The following is a 12,248-nucleotide window of genomic DNA, read 5'->3' as shown; positions in this document are numbered from 1 at the left end:
GCTTTTTTTTATTGATGTAGTGGATCAAATTGATATATATATATATTAAGCCTACCTTGTATCCCTGTGATAAACCCCATTTGGTCATGATGAACAATCTTTTTAGTATACTGTTGTATCCAGTTAGCTAGAATTTTGTTCAACATTTCAGCATCTATGTTCATCAGAGATATTGGTCTTTAGTTTTTGTTGTTGTTGTTGTATCCCTCTCTGCTTTTGGTATGGGGTAATGTTCACTTCACAGAAGCTGGAAAGGAATGTCCCTGTGTCTTCAATCTTTTGGAAGAGTTTTAAAAGTAGAGGTATTAGAGGCCGGGCAGTGGCACACTGGGTTAAGCACATATAGTACGATGTGCAAGGACACCTGCAAGAATTTCAGTTTGAGCCCCCAGCTCCCCTCCATCAGGAGGGTTGCTTCATGAGCAGTCAAGCTGGTCTGCTGGTGTCTATCTTTCTCAACCCCTCTATCTTCTCCTCCTCTCTCAATTTCTCTCTGTCCTATCTAATAAACAAAAAATGGGGTGAAATGGCCGCTAGGAGCAGTGACACTTAACCCCAACAATAATCCCAGAAGCAAAAACAAGCAAACAAACAAAAAACATAGAGGTACTGACTTCCTTCTCAGTACTGCCTTATCTATTCCCCAAATAGTTTGATAGCTTGTGTCTTTATTTTAACTGAATTCTCAAAACATTTTGATTTCTTCTTAATTTCCTCTTTGACCCAGACATTAGTGTACTGTTGAGTTTCCATATTATGGGGCTTTTATCATTTTTGTTTGTTTGTTGTTCAGTGTTAATTAAATTTCACAGTGGTCTGAGAAGATGCTTGGCATAATTTCAATGCTCTTGAATTTTCTGACACTGTCTTTGTGGCCTAACATATGTTTTATCCTTGAGAATGATCCATGTGGACTTCAAGAGAATGTGTATTCCAGTTTCTTGGGGTGAATGATTCTGGAAATGTCCAATAGTTCTAGTTTACCTATCTCTTCATTTAATTCTCTTATTTCTTTATATTGATTTTCTGCTTAGATGATCTGTCAAGTGGAAAGAATGGTGTATTGAAATCCCTTAATATTACTGTGTTGCTGTTAATATATTGCTCTATCTTTTTCAGTAGATGTTTGATGTATTTAGATGGCCTCTCCTTGGGTGCACAGATGCTAATAATTGTTAAGTCTTCTTGATTGACTGACCCTCTGAGCATTAAGCAACTTCTAACCCTAGTTTTTTTTTTTATGTATTTTAAGGTCTATAATGTCAGATATATGAATAGCTGTTCCTGCCCTTTTTGTGTGTGTGGTCCATTAGTTTATATGATAGATTTCCATCCTTTCATTTTGAGTCTGTGTTTGTCTTGCTGAGTTAGGTGAGATTCCTGCAGATAACATATGGTTGTGTTGTGTTTTCTGATCTATCTTCCTACTTCGTGCCTTTTAATGGGTGAATTCAGGCCATTGACATTTCCTGATATTACGGATTCAAGATGTTTTAATAACATTGTTCTATACTTTGAGTGTTTTGATACATGACATATTTGTGATGATGTTGTGATGGTTTATAGGAGATCTTTTAGAATTTCTTGCAGGAAAGGCTTGGTGATAGTTGATTCCTTCAACAGTTGCTTGTCCAAGAAAGCTTTTATGTCTCCATCTAGTCTGAATGACAGTCTAGCAGGATACAGTAATCTTGGTTGAAAGCCTTTCTCATTGAGCACATGATAGATATCTTGCCATTCTCTTCCGATCTTTAGTATTTGTGGGGAGAAATCTGCTAATCTTATGGATTTTCCTCTATAAGTGACTCTTTGTTTTTCTCTTGCAGTGTTCAGGATCCTTTCTTTATCCTTTTTTCTTTTCATTCTAAATATGATGTGTCTTGGTGTTTTTAGGTCTTGGTTAATTTTTTTTTTTGGGTGGGGACTCTGGGATTCCTGAACCTTTCTGTCCTTTATGTTGTCTAGACTAGAAAAGTTCCCAGCTATTATGTCCTATAGAATGCTTTCTTCCCCTTCCTCTATTTCTTCCACTGGTAACCCAATAATGCATATGTTACTTCTTTTTTGTTACCCTGCTCTAATACTGTATTATATTGTCCAGCTAGATGTGCTCTCAACTCAGCTATTTTAGCTTTCAGCTCTTTAATTACCTCAAGATAAGTAGTGTTTTCTTTCAGAGTCTCATTTGTTGTTTCTCCATTTCTATAATGATAGCTTCAAAAGAATTTCTTACTCCTGTAATTAGTATGGTTGAATGTATTTAACATAAATAAAATCCCTATTTACAGACACATGAGTGAGATAAGCTTCATGTTTTCTGAAGCAGGAGATTGTGTATTATATGAGTGGGAGTACTGTCGGATGGACTGTCTAGGAACAAAGATATATGGTGGTGAATCCTTCTCCATGAATTAAAGGATGTTTTCCAACATTCAATCTATTGGATTGCATGAGAAATAAGAAAAGTTTGCCATTAGAAGTTTTGAAAAAAAATAGCAGAGAAAAGAATTACCTGAAATCTTGATATTTATGTACCCCTCAAGATATTACTTATAAAAGGAAACCTTGTAGACCAACTTTATTTTTTCTATGACTCATTTTGAGAACTGTAAAATGCAAATCTGTGTTAGCAATAAATTACTTTTATTAAATACCATTTGAGTTAATGTCTTTAAAATTTAATAAAAATGCCCATTCTTCTAAATATTGGTACTACCTGATTTGTGAAGATTTTAATAATATTGAGTACATAGAAGTGTACATATATATGTACAATATGCTGTGTTTTGATTGGCATATGAATATAACTCTGATATGGTGATGGAAGTCAAATATTTGCTTCTAAATTGAGCTGACAACTTATTAAGAACCAGCGTCTGATATAACAAGTCCCATGTGCTGTGCATATAGTATAGATGCATTTGAATCCTCACAAAAATTAAATTACTGCTTGTCTGGTCATACGTATTTTTTAAAATCACCACATATATCTTGAAAAAATGTTCTTCTTTATTTCTACCACATTTCCAATGTTTGCTTTACTGAATACATGTCCTAAAAGCAGATATTGTTACATTCATTTATCAGAAGTTAAGATGTTTTCAGAGTCCTGCTTACTAATAGTGGATTGACTGGGTATTCAGTTGCCAAGTAGGAAATAGATATGCTAGTGACAAAATTTAGATTATATTGAAGATTAGACTGATGAGGAAGAAGGAAGTGGAAGGAGGATAGTGTAAAAAGTAATCTTGTAAGAATTTTCCAGCTTTTTGGTTTCTCCTTGGTTCTCCTGAGATCTGTGGTTTATATGGCCAATTTTATCATAGCTGTTAAGTTACACACTTTGGTAGAGACACCTTAGATCACCTGTAGGTAGTCATTTAAGGGAAGCTGAAAAATGGACTGGAAGGGTAAATTTCTTTTTCAGTTCTTTTTGGGAAAAAAAAAATCTATGTCCCTTATGATAGAAACAGACCAGACTGCCATCTCCATATTGGTATATGCAAGCCGTGTATAAAACACTGTCCCAGATAAAATTTGTACTTTTTCTTCTATCTACAGATAAGTAGACTTCAGTCTTTGCCTCTACATAAATTTTTTTCTTAATAAAAAATGTTATGGCTTGGAAATGGGGACACAGCATAGTAATTATGCAAAATATTTTTTTGTATCTGAGGCTCCAATGCACCAGATTCAATATCCAGCACCATCCTAAGCCAGATTTGAACAGTGCTAGAGTATTTCTCTCTGGATCTCTCGCTTTACCTCTCACTATCTTTAAAGAAAATAAATAAAATATTTAAAAAGGAAAAAAATATGATTTTTGGTCTTGTAAAAAAATAGTTTTGAATTGTAGTGCTTTTCCATAGCAATCTTAGCTAAAACACTGAGGAACCTTCAGACTGGTGTTGGCCTTTGAAGGAATCCCATATTTTGCTTACATGATCTTGCCCTAGTGTCACATTCATGCTCTGTCATCAGCTGTGTTTTAGAGAAAATATTTGGTGAATCCAGTGACATAGTAGCTGAGGTTGTTGTTAGGCTCTTTGGTGTAGATATCATGAGAAATACTTTTTCATGGTTAAGAAGTAGTGTTTCCAAATTAGGAACTGTTGTGAATACCCCCTTTTCACATATTTTTACACACTGGGATATGTTGCAACAGATTAGTATATAAAAGGTGCAAACATTACATCTTCTCTTCGTCACTGCTACCCTTTAAGACAGAGGAAAGTTAAAAACAGATTTTAAGCATGGAACTTGTGACCTAGCAGCATTTATCAGACATAGTTTTGCTATTGGGAGTGGGAGTAGGTAAGCATGGAACAAGCCTTAATTTAAGTATAGAGAATAAAACAACATTTCTCCAATGTCTGCCCAAGGCACTCAAAGTAAACTCAATTTATTGGAAGTTTTTATTCTTATTATTTTTCTTATGTCTTTTGCTTTGAGAGCAATCATACTGTTGGTCAATGTCTTTACTTAGGGATATTGCTGATAGTTTCATTTCCCTATGTTTAAAATTGACAGTGAGCAGAAATATGGCCTGTCACCGTCATTCTTAAACTCCTTTAATGACTATGTGATGTGCAGGGTTTGCTTTTAATAGGAGCTGCAGACTGCATATACACTTGCCTTTTGTGCAGTTAACATCAAGGGGCACTCAAGGTTAATTAAAATGGTAATAAGTTTAATCATGATGAACTCATTTGGTGTTGATGCGGATGTCACCTGTAATTTCATAAAAATTCCATTGTAATTTAGCATTAATTAATGTCCACTTATCAATGAGTGTTACAGCAAATTAGTACAGAAGTGACAAGTGATGTGCTTAGAGATGCTTAACAGGGAAAAATAACAGCATTTACTGGGTCATCTTCAAATATAACAGAGCAAGACATCTTTATTATTTAAAAATATGAGATTAAAATCAGGTAAGGTGGCAATAATTAGGTGAGACTTTATTAAGAATTTCTCTCCAAACTAATGGGGTTGCAGCAAACATTAATATAGATTTGCCTGGATTACCATTTTTTAACATAAATGATAGAGAAGACAAGGAGCCTCTCTTATCATTACTCTATAATAAGTGAAACTGCTGAATTTTCATTAATCATTATCATGAAGCAATGGTCTTATTCATGTAAAATAAAAGTATTTTCCATATGTAAAAATGCTACTAGACATATCTGAAAGTATTATGCTCAGATATCATTTTTACATTTCTGTAAATGACAACCATTAAATGCAATCATAGCTACATGACAAGACCATTTTATTACATCAAAAGGAAGAAGGGGATTAAAATGAATTTATTCAAAGGTGTGATTTGTCAATTTCTTCCTTTATCAAGGCTCATATGGGACAGCTTTAAGCCTAAACACTGAGATCTGACCTCATATTTGAATACTTTAATATGATCCAGTGCTCTCTGGGAAGTATTGGAACCTCTCTTTTGTATCCAGAAGTCCCAGGAGAAATTTTGCCTTTTAGACAGTCTGCTCCAAGGTTCCATTTCTTTTCATCATTTTCTCTTTTATCATCTGACAGTTCTTGACAGCTTAGAAGTTTCTAGATGTTTGTGGCATGCAATACAGTATAGACAGAATTTAAAGTTTCTCCATTAGTACCTAGATATTTTAAAGGTGTGTTACAACTATTTGGAGAACTTTCTTCTCATGGAGAGACTAATCATTATAAATGAAAAACTAATATCTTACTTTATTAAAAAATATATACACACTAAAGAGAGAGGGGTATCACAGTACTGCACAGTTATGTCCAAGAAATATATGGAGATATAAAAATCCACTTTTTAAAAATCTCAATTTTGAATTTAATCATGTTAAATTCTATATATTCCTAAACACTATGAATAGTTTTTCAACACAGTACAAAGATATATTTATTAAAGTTTAGTGCAAGAATGAGGTGTTTAAGAATTGTGTGTCCATATTGTTAATGTTTATTTTAATTTTTTGCAGATTTAGGGCCACATATGCAATTTGTAATTGGCCACATTTTCATTCAGATAGAAAGAGTATCCAGATGTGGCAATAATACAGCATAACCTTCCCCAATGCTGTGGTATCCTCATGTAGTGCTAGGGTTGAGACCTGTACAATTAGGCCTATGGGAAGGCACATGCTCAACCTGCTCTATATTCAGCACTCTGTATTTTTAATGGAAAATGAAGGGTCTTCAGTAACCCACACAGAAAGAACATTAAGTGGGGAAGGAGATCTTCAGATGCTTCTCTTACTCTTCCCCTACTGTCTCCTCCTCCCCTCTTTATTTCTCTTTCCTGTCTATAGTTAGTTGTCTAGGTTGTGGAGAAAAAGGAACTCTTCTATGCTTCTGGTTGGAACAAAATCTGATGCAGCCCCTTTGGAATGTATGGTGAGTCCTTAAATAAAAATGGAATCATCTTATGACTCAAAAATACCAACAATACCACTGTTAGGAAGTTATTAAAATCAAATCAAAGCAAAACAAAACAAAAAAACAGTCACTAATTCAAAGGGATATATATATCCCTATCCCTATGTTCACAGCTGCATTTTTCACAAATAGACAAAGTCTGGAAGCAGCTAAAATGTCCACTGTCAAATGTCTGGCTAAAGTAAAATTATGGGATAACACTCCATGGAATACTACTCTGCAATCAAAAATGACTATATTATTTCTTTTGGGACAAAATAGATGGAACTATAGGTGCATATGCTTATCACAGTAAGATGTAGCACAGCCACTTGGTGATTTCACACATATGTGGAATTTAGGGTACTGATATACATGAACTTGCAAAACAAAAGAAAAGAAAAAGGAAAAGAAAACAAACTGTTTCTAAGATATTCTGAGAACTGAAGTGGTTGATATCTTTGAGAGATGAGAGGGGTGAATACATATCTGTGGTGGTGAGAATGATGTGGAACTATATATAATAATCTTACAATTTTGTAACTCAGTATTAATCATAATAAAAATATAATAAATTTAATGCTGTGGATTTCTTTTAATAGTTATCAAATATAGTAACTGTGTAAATCTTAAAAGTTTATCTAATGATGAATTACATATATCTATACCCAGAAATCACTATCAAGAAGACAATACAGAATGTGTGTATCACTCTAGTAGGATTTGTGTCTCCATTCAGCCAGCCCTCAGAATTCTATCATTGCCACTATAGAATAATTTAAAATATAAAATAGTTTGATGATAAATTCCTCTAATGCTATGTCAGAGATTCAACCATGCCAAATGAAGCAGCAGTTCTTGTTTTTATCACTTTTAAATCTTATTTTAGAAACATAATCTGTATCCTATTATTTTTTCAGATTAATGTCTAATTTTGCTGAAATAATTTTGCAGCTTTATAAGACCATAATGTATTACTTTGTACTGAGAATACACCCAGATATCAAGTATCTGGGAAAATCTTTATATGCCTGTGTATATGTGCAGAATTATAAGGGATATATAAGTGTATGTGTTTATATAATGCCACAGAATACTTGTACCAATTTACACATTAAAATTCATATTTAAGAATGCTAGTTTATCCACTGTCTTAGCATTTTTTTCTTGGAGTATTAATAGTTTACATTTAAATAACCTTTAAATCATAAGTAAAACCCTTCTCTCCTTGATTGATGTTTTGGAAAACAAAAAGACCTCAGTGTCCCTTCATCCAGTCTCTATCCCTCCTTCTCCAGAGTCCACTGCTTTGGTGGAATCTACCACATCCAATCTGAGTCTCACCTTGAGTTTTCTTTTATTGTCCTTACTTCCTAAGTTCCACCTTTAAGTGAGGTCATTTGGCTTGTCTCACTCAACATAATACCTTCAAGTTTTGACCAAGATATAGCAAAGGTAATGACCAAATCATTGTAACAGCTGCATAGTATTCCATTGTGTATATTTACTACAACTTTCTTAACCTTCATCTTTCCTTGGGTATCTGAGCTGATTCGAAATCTGGGCTATTACAAACTGTGTTGCTATGAATGTAGGTATGCATAGATATTTCTAGATACTTTTTTCTCTTGGATATATCTCTAGAAGAGGGATTGCTGGGTATAATATAGGACCATTTCTAGAGTTCTGTTGAACCTTTAGACTGTTTTCTCCATGGTTTGGATCCATTACACTCCTACCAGCAGCGTAAGAAAGTCCCTTTTCCCCCACAGTATCTAAAACAGTTGATGTTTTGTCTTTTCTAATTCATGACATTCTCACATGTATTAAATAGTATCCAGTATTTATTTAAATTTCCCTGATAATCAGTGAATTCAAGCATTTTTTCTCCCTTATGTCTGTTGTCCCTTTGGATTGATTCCTTGGGGAAGATTCTGACCATGTCTTCCTCCAATTTTTCAATAGGGTTGTTTGTACTTTTATTGTTGAGTTTGGTGAGTTCTTTGTGTATTTTCATTATCATGCCTTTCTCTGCTGTGTTACACAAAGATTTTCTCCCACTCTGTGGGAGGTTTCCTTGTTATAGTGGTGATTCCCTTCACTGTGCAGAAGCTTTTTAGTTTGATATAGTCCCATTGGTTTAATTTTTCTTTGTTTTCCTTACAAATGGATTTGAATGGGGAAGTATTCCTAAAACTTACATGGCAGAAAGTTCTGCATATGTTTTCCTCTAAGTATTTAATAGTTTCTGGTCTAATATCTAAATATTTAATCCATTTGAAGTTTACTTTGGTAGTTGAAATGTAGTGGTCCAGTTTCATTCTTTGCATGTTTTGAACCAATTTTCCCAACATAACTTTCAATAAGTTCTCTTTCCTTTTTGTATTTTGGGCTCCATTGTCAAAAATTAGGTGCCTATAGATGTGGGAGTTAATTTCTGGACTCTGGATTCTATTTCATTGTCTTACCAATATTAAAAAATTTTTTTTAATCTTTGTACTAGATAGAGACAGCCAGAAATGGAGAGGGAAGGGGGTGAGAGAGAGGGAGAGAGAGAGAGAGATACCTGCAGCCCTTTTTCACCACTCCTGAAGCTTTCTCCTTGAAGGTGGGGACTGAGGGCTCAAACCTGGGTCCTTCCAATATTTTTTTATTATCTTTATTTATTTATTGGATAGAGGAAGCCAGAAATTGAGAGGGAAGGGTGGGGTAGAAAGGAATAGAGACAGAGAGACACCTACAGTATTACTTCACCACTTGGGAAGCTTTTCCCCTGCAGGTAGGGACCAGGGACTCAAACCTGGGTGTTTGTGCTTTATAAAATGTGCACTCAACTAGGTGTGCCACCACCCGGCTCCGTTACCTATATTTTTATGAGCACGTTTTCACTTTACTATTGTGTAAGTTTACTTCATGCATGTATAACAGTCAAATATATCTTTCAAAGAAGTGGAAGCCCTGACTTTCTGTTTTTTTTTTGTTTGTTTGTTTGTTTGTTTGTTTTTTAACCAGAGCACTGCTCAAATCTGGCTAATAGTGACGCAGAGGATTGATCCTGGGGCTTTAGTGCCTCAAGCATGAGAGTTAGTTTGCATAAGGATTATGCTATCTCCTCTGCACTTTACAATTATTAATACTTCCAGTGATTAGAAACTGAGCTATGTTACATGGCTTTTGCTTATGGTTATAAAACCGCCTGATATTAAAATATTCTATACTCCTTCCCAGTACCACCAGTGCTCCTAAATTGTCACTAATTGAAACTTTACTTAATAGTCACAGGAGGTTTCAGATGCACTACCTCCTGCAGTTTGAATTGTATTTTACTCATCTCTATCTTTGTTCCTTTATACATCTCTTTATGTTGGTGCTTTCTATTTTTGTATTACCGTCAAAATTCTAATTATCTTATTTATCCACAAACTGTGTCATGCAGGTAAATATCATGGTATTTTACACTGCATATTCTGTGTCTTGCCATATATTTGGCACATTAGAGCTCAAAATTTTTGTGTTGTCAATGACAATCACATTTACCGTCTTTCAACTGCCAATACTTAAAAATGGTTGGGAGTCGGGTGGTAGTGCATCAGGTTAAGCACATGTGGCACAAAGCCCAAGGCTGGCATGAGGAAACTGCTTCGAGCCCTCAGTTCCCCACCTGCAGGGGAGTCGCTTCACAGGCGGTGAAGTAGGTCTGTAGGTGTCTATCTTTCTCTCCCCCTCTGCCTTTCCCTCCTCTCTGCATTTTTCTCTGTCCTATCCAACAATGAAAGCATCAGTAACAACAACAATAATAACAATGACAGCAATAAAAAAACAAGGGCACCAAAAAGAAAATTAATAAAAATTAAAAATAATGAAATAAAAATTTTTTAAAATGGTAACATATGCTCTCTCTCACAGAAACTGGAGTATATCTAGGTTTTGGGACTTTGTTAGAAAGTGAACCAACCTAGATGGAATTAGAGTATACTATGAAAGGAAAGGTCTCACCCGAGTAATGAAGCTGAAGGGTTGTCATTCCACACGTGAAGTCTCTGGACACAGTGTGAGAGACAGCATATATTCACACGTATCCATAAACTACTGCAAAATATATACCTGAAAGCAGAAGTACACTAGAGTTTGCAGTGAGTATCCCCCTAACACTTCCTCTCCACTATTCCAACCTTTGGGTCCATGATTGCTCAACAATTTGTTTGGCTTTGTATGTTAACTCTCTTTTCAGTCACCAGGTTCCAGATGTCATCAGGATGCCAGCCAGGCTTCCCTGGACTGAAGACCCCACCAATGTGTCCTGGAGCTCAGCTTCCCCAGAGACCCACCCCACTAGGGAAAGAGAGAGGCAGACTGGGAGTATGGACCCACCAGTCAACGCCCATGTTCAGCGGGGAAGCAATTACAGAAGCCAGACCTTCTACCTTCTGCAACCCTCAATGACCCTGGATCCATGCTCCCAGAGGGATAGAGAGTGGGGAAGCTATCAGGGAAGGGGGTGGGATATGGAGATTGGGTGGTGGAAATTGTGTGGAGCTGTACCCCTCCTACCCTATGGTTTTGTTAATTTATCCTTTCTTAAATAAATGAAAAAAAAAAAAGAATATGGAAGCTATCAAGGGAGGGGATTGGATATGGAGCTCTGGCGGTGGGCATTGTGTGGGCATGTACCCCTGTTATCTTGTAGTATTGTCAATATTTCCATTATATAAATAAAATAAACTTAAAAAAATCTTGTGTATGCAAAAAAAATGGTAAGAGGAAGATTAGAGATAGGGAAAAAAAGAAGACTAAAACTTTAATGTCATAATAATTCTCATCCCCATATTATAATTAAATCTCTTATCTTACCTTGATTGATAAGGTGACCTATAATTTTATTATCCAAATCAGGATATTATTGAGAGTGAAAGGAACATTTCATAATAGAATTTTGAGACAATATATGTACATATATAGTTTATTTTATATTATTTAGGGTAAAATTCTGAATTAACTTGTGTTTATGTAAATTTGAGTAGGCTTCTACTTACCTCTAAAATAATCTCACAAGAATGATAAACTACAAATATTTCTTCAAAGCTGAATGATCTTTTACCAACGATGGGGTAATTTTTTTTTTCTGCTAAGGACCATTAGGATATTTAAAACAATATTCCTGGCCATACAAAATCTATTGCCTTGGGGCCAGGTGGTAGTGCACGTGGTTGAGTGCACATGTTACAAAGTGCAAGGATCCAGGTTCAATACCCCACTCCTCACCTGCTGGGGGAAAACTTTACTAGTGGTGAAGCAGTGTTGCAGGTCTCCTTCTTCTTTCTCTCCCTCTCTGTCACCCCCCCCCCTTTCAATTTCTATCTGTCTCTATCCAATAAATAAATAAAAACAATAAAAAATTTAACAAGAAAACTATTGCCTTAAATATTAACACCTGCTATAAAATACACACACACACACACACACACACACACACACACACACACACAACTTCTAGATCTACTGGATTTCAAGTCTTGCCTGCGCATTTGCCTTGGCAAATCAAAACCAACCAAATGGCTTCACAGGTCGTATATGGCCTACTGGCCAAACAATCCTCAACTCTGTTCTACAAGTTCACAAAATAACAAGGTATAATGTTGAGTGAGACAGACAGAAAGTGAAAGATCAATACTGAATGATCTCACTTATAAAACCTAAGAATAAAAGGCACTAAATGAAAACATGTGGCATATTTCACCAAAGCAAAACATGTGGCATATTTCACCAAAGCAAAAGACTCTGCGGAAGGAGAGAAAAAGACAGAATGAAGAAACATTGGGGTCCTGGTG

The sequence above is a fragment of the Erinaceus europaeus genome, chromosome 2 (genome assembly GCF_950295315.1).
Source record: "Erinaceus europaeus chromosome 2, mEriEur2.1, whole genome shotgun sequence".
NCBI lineage: Eukaryota > Metazoa > Chordata > Mammalia > Eulipotyphla > Erinaceidae > Erinaceus > Erinaceus europaeus.
The sequence above is the reverse complement of the archived record's forward strand: the minus strand, read 5'-3'. Positions refer to the sequence as shown.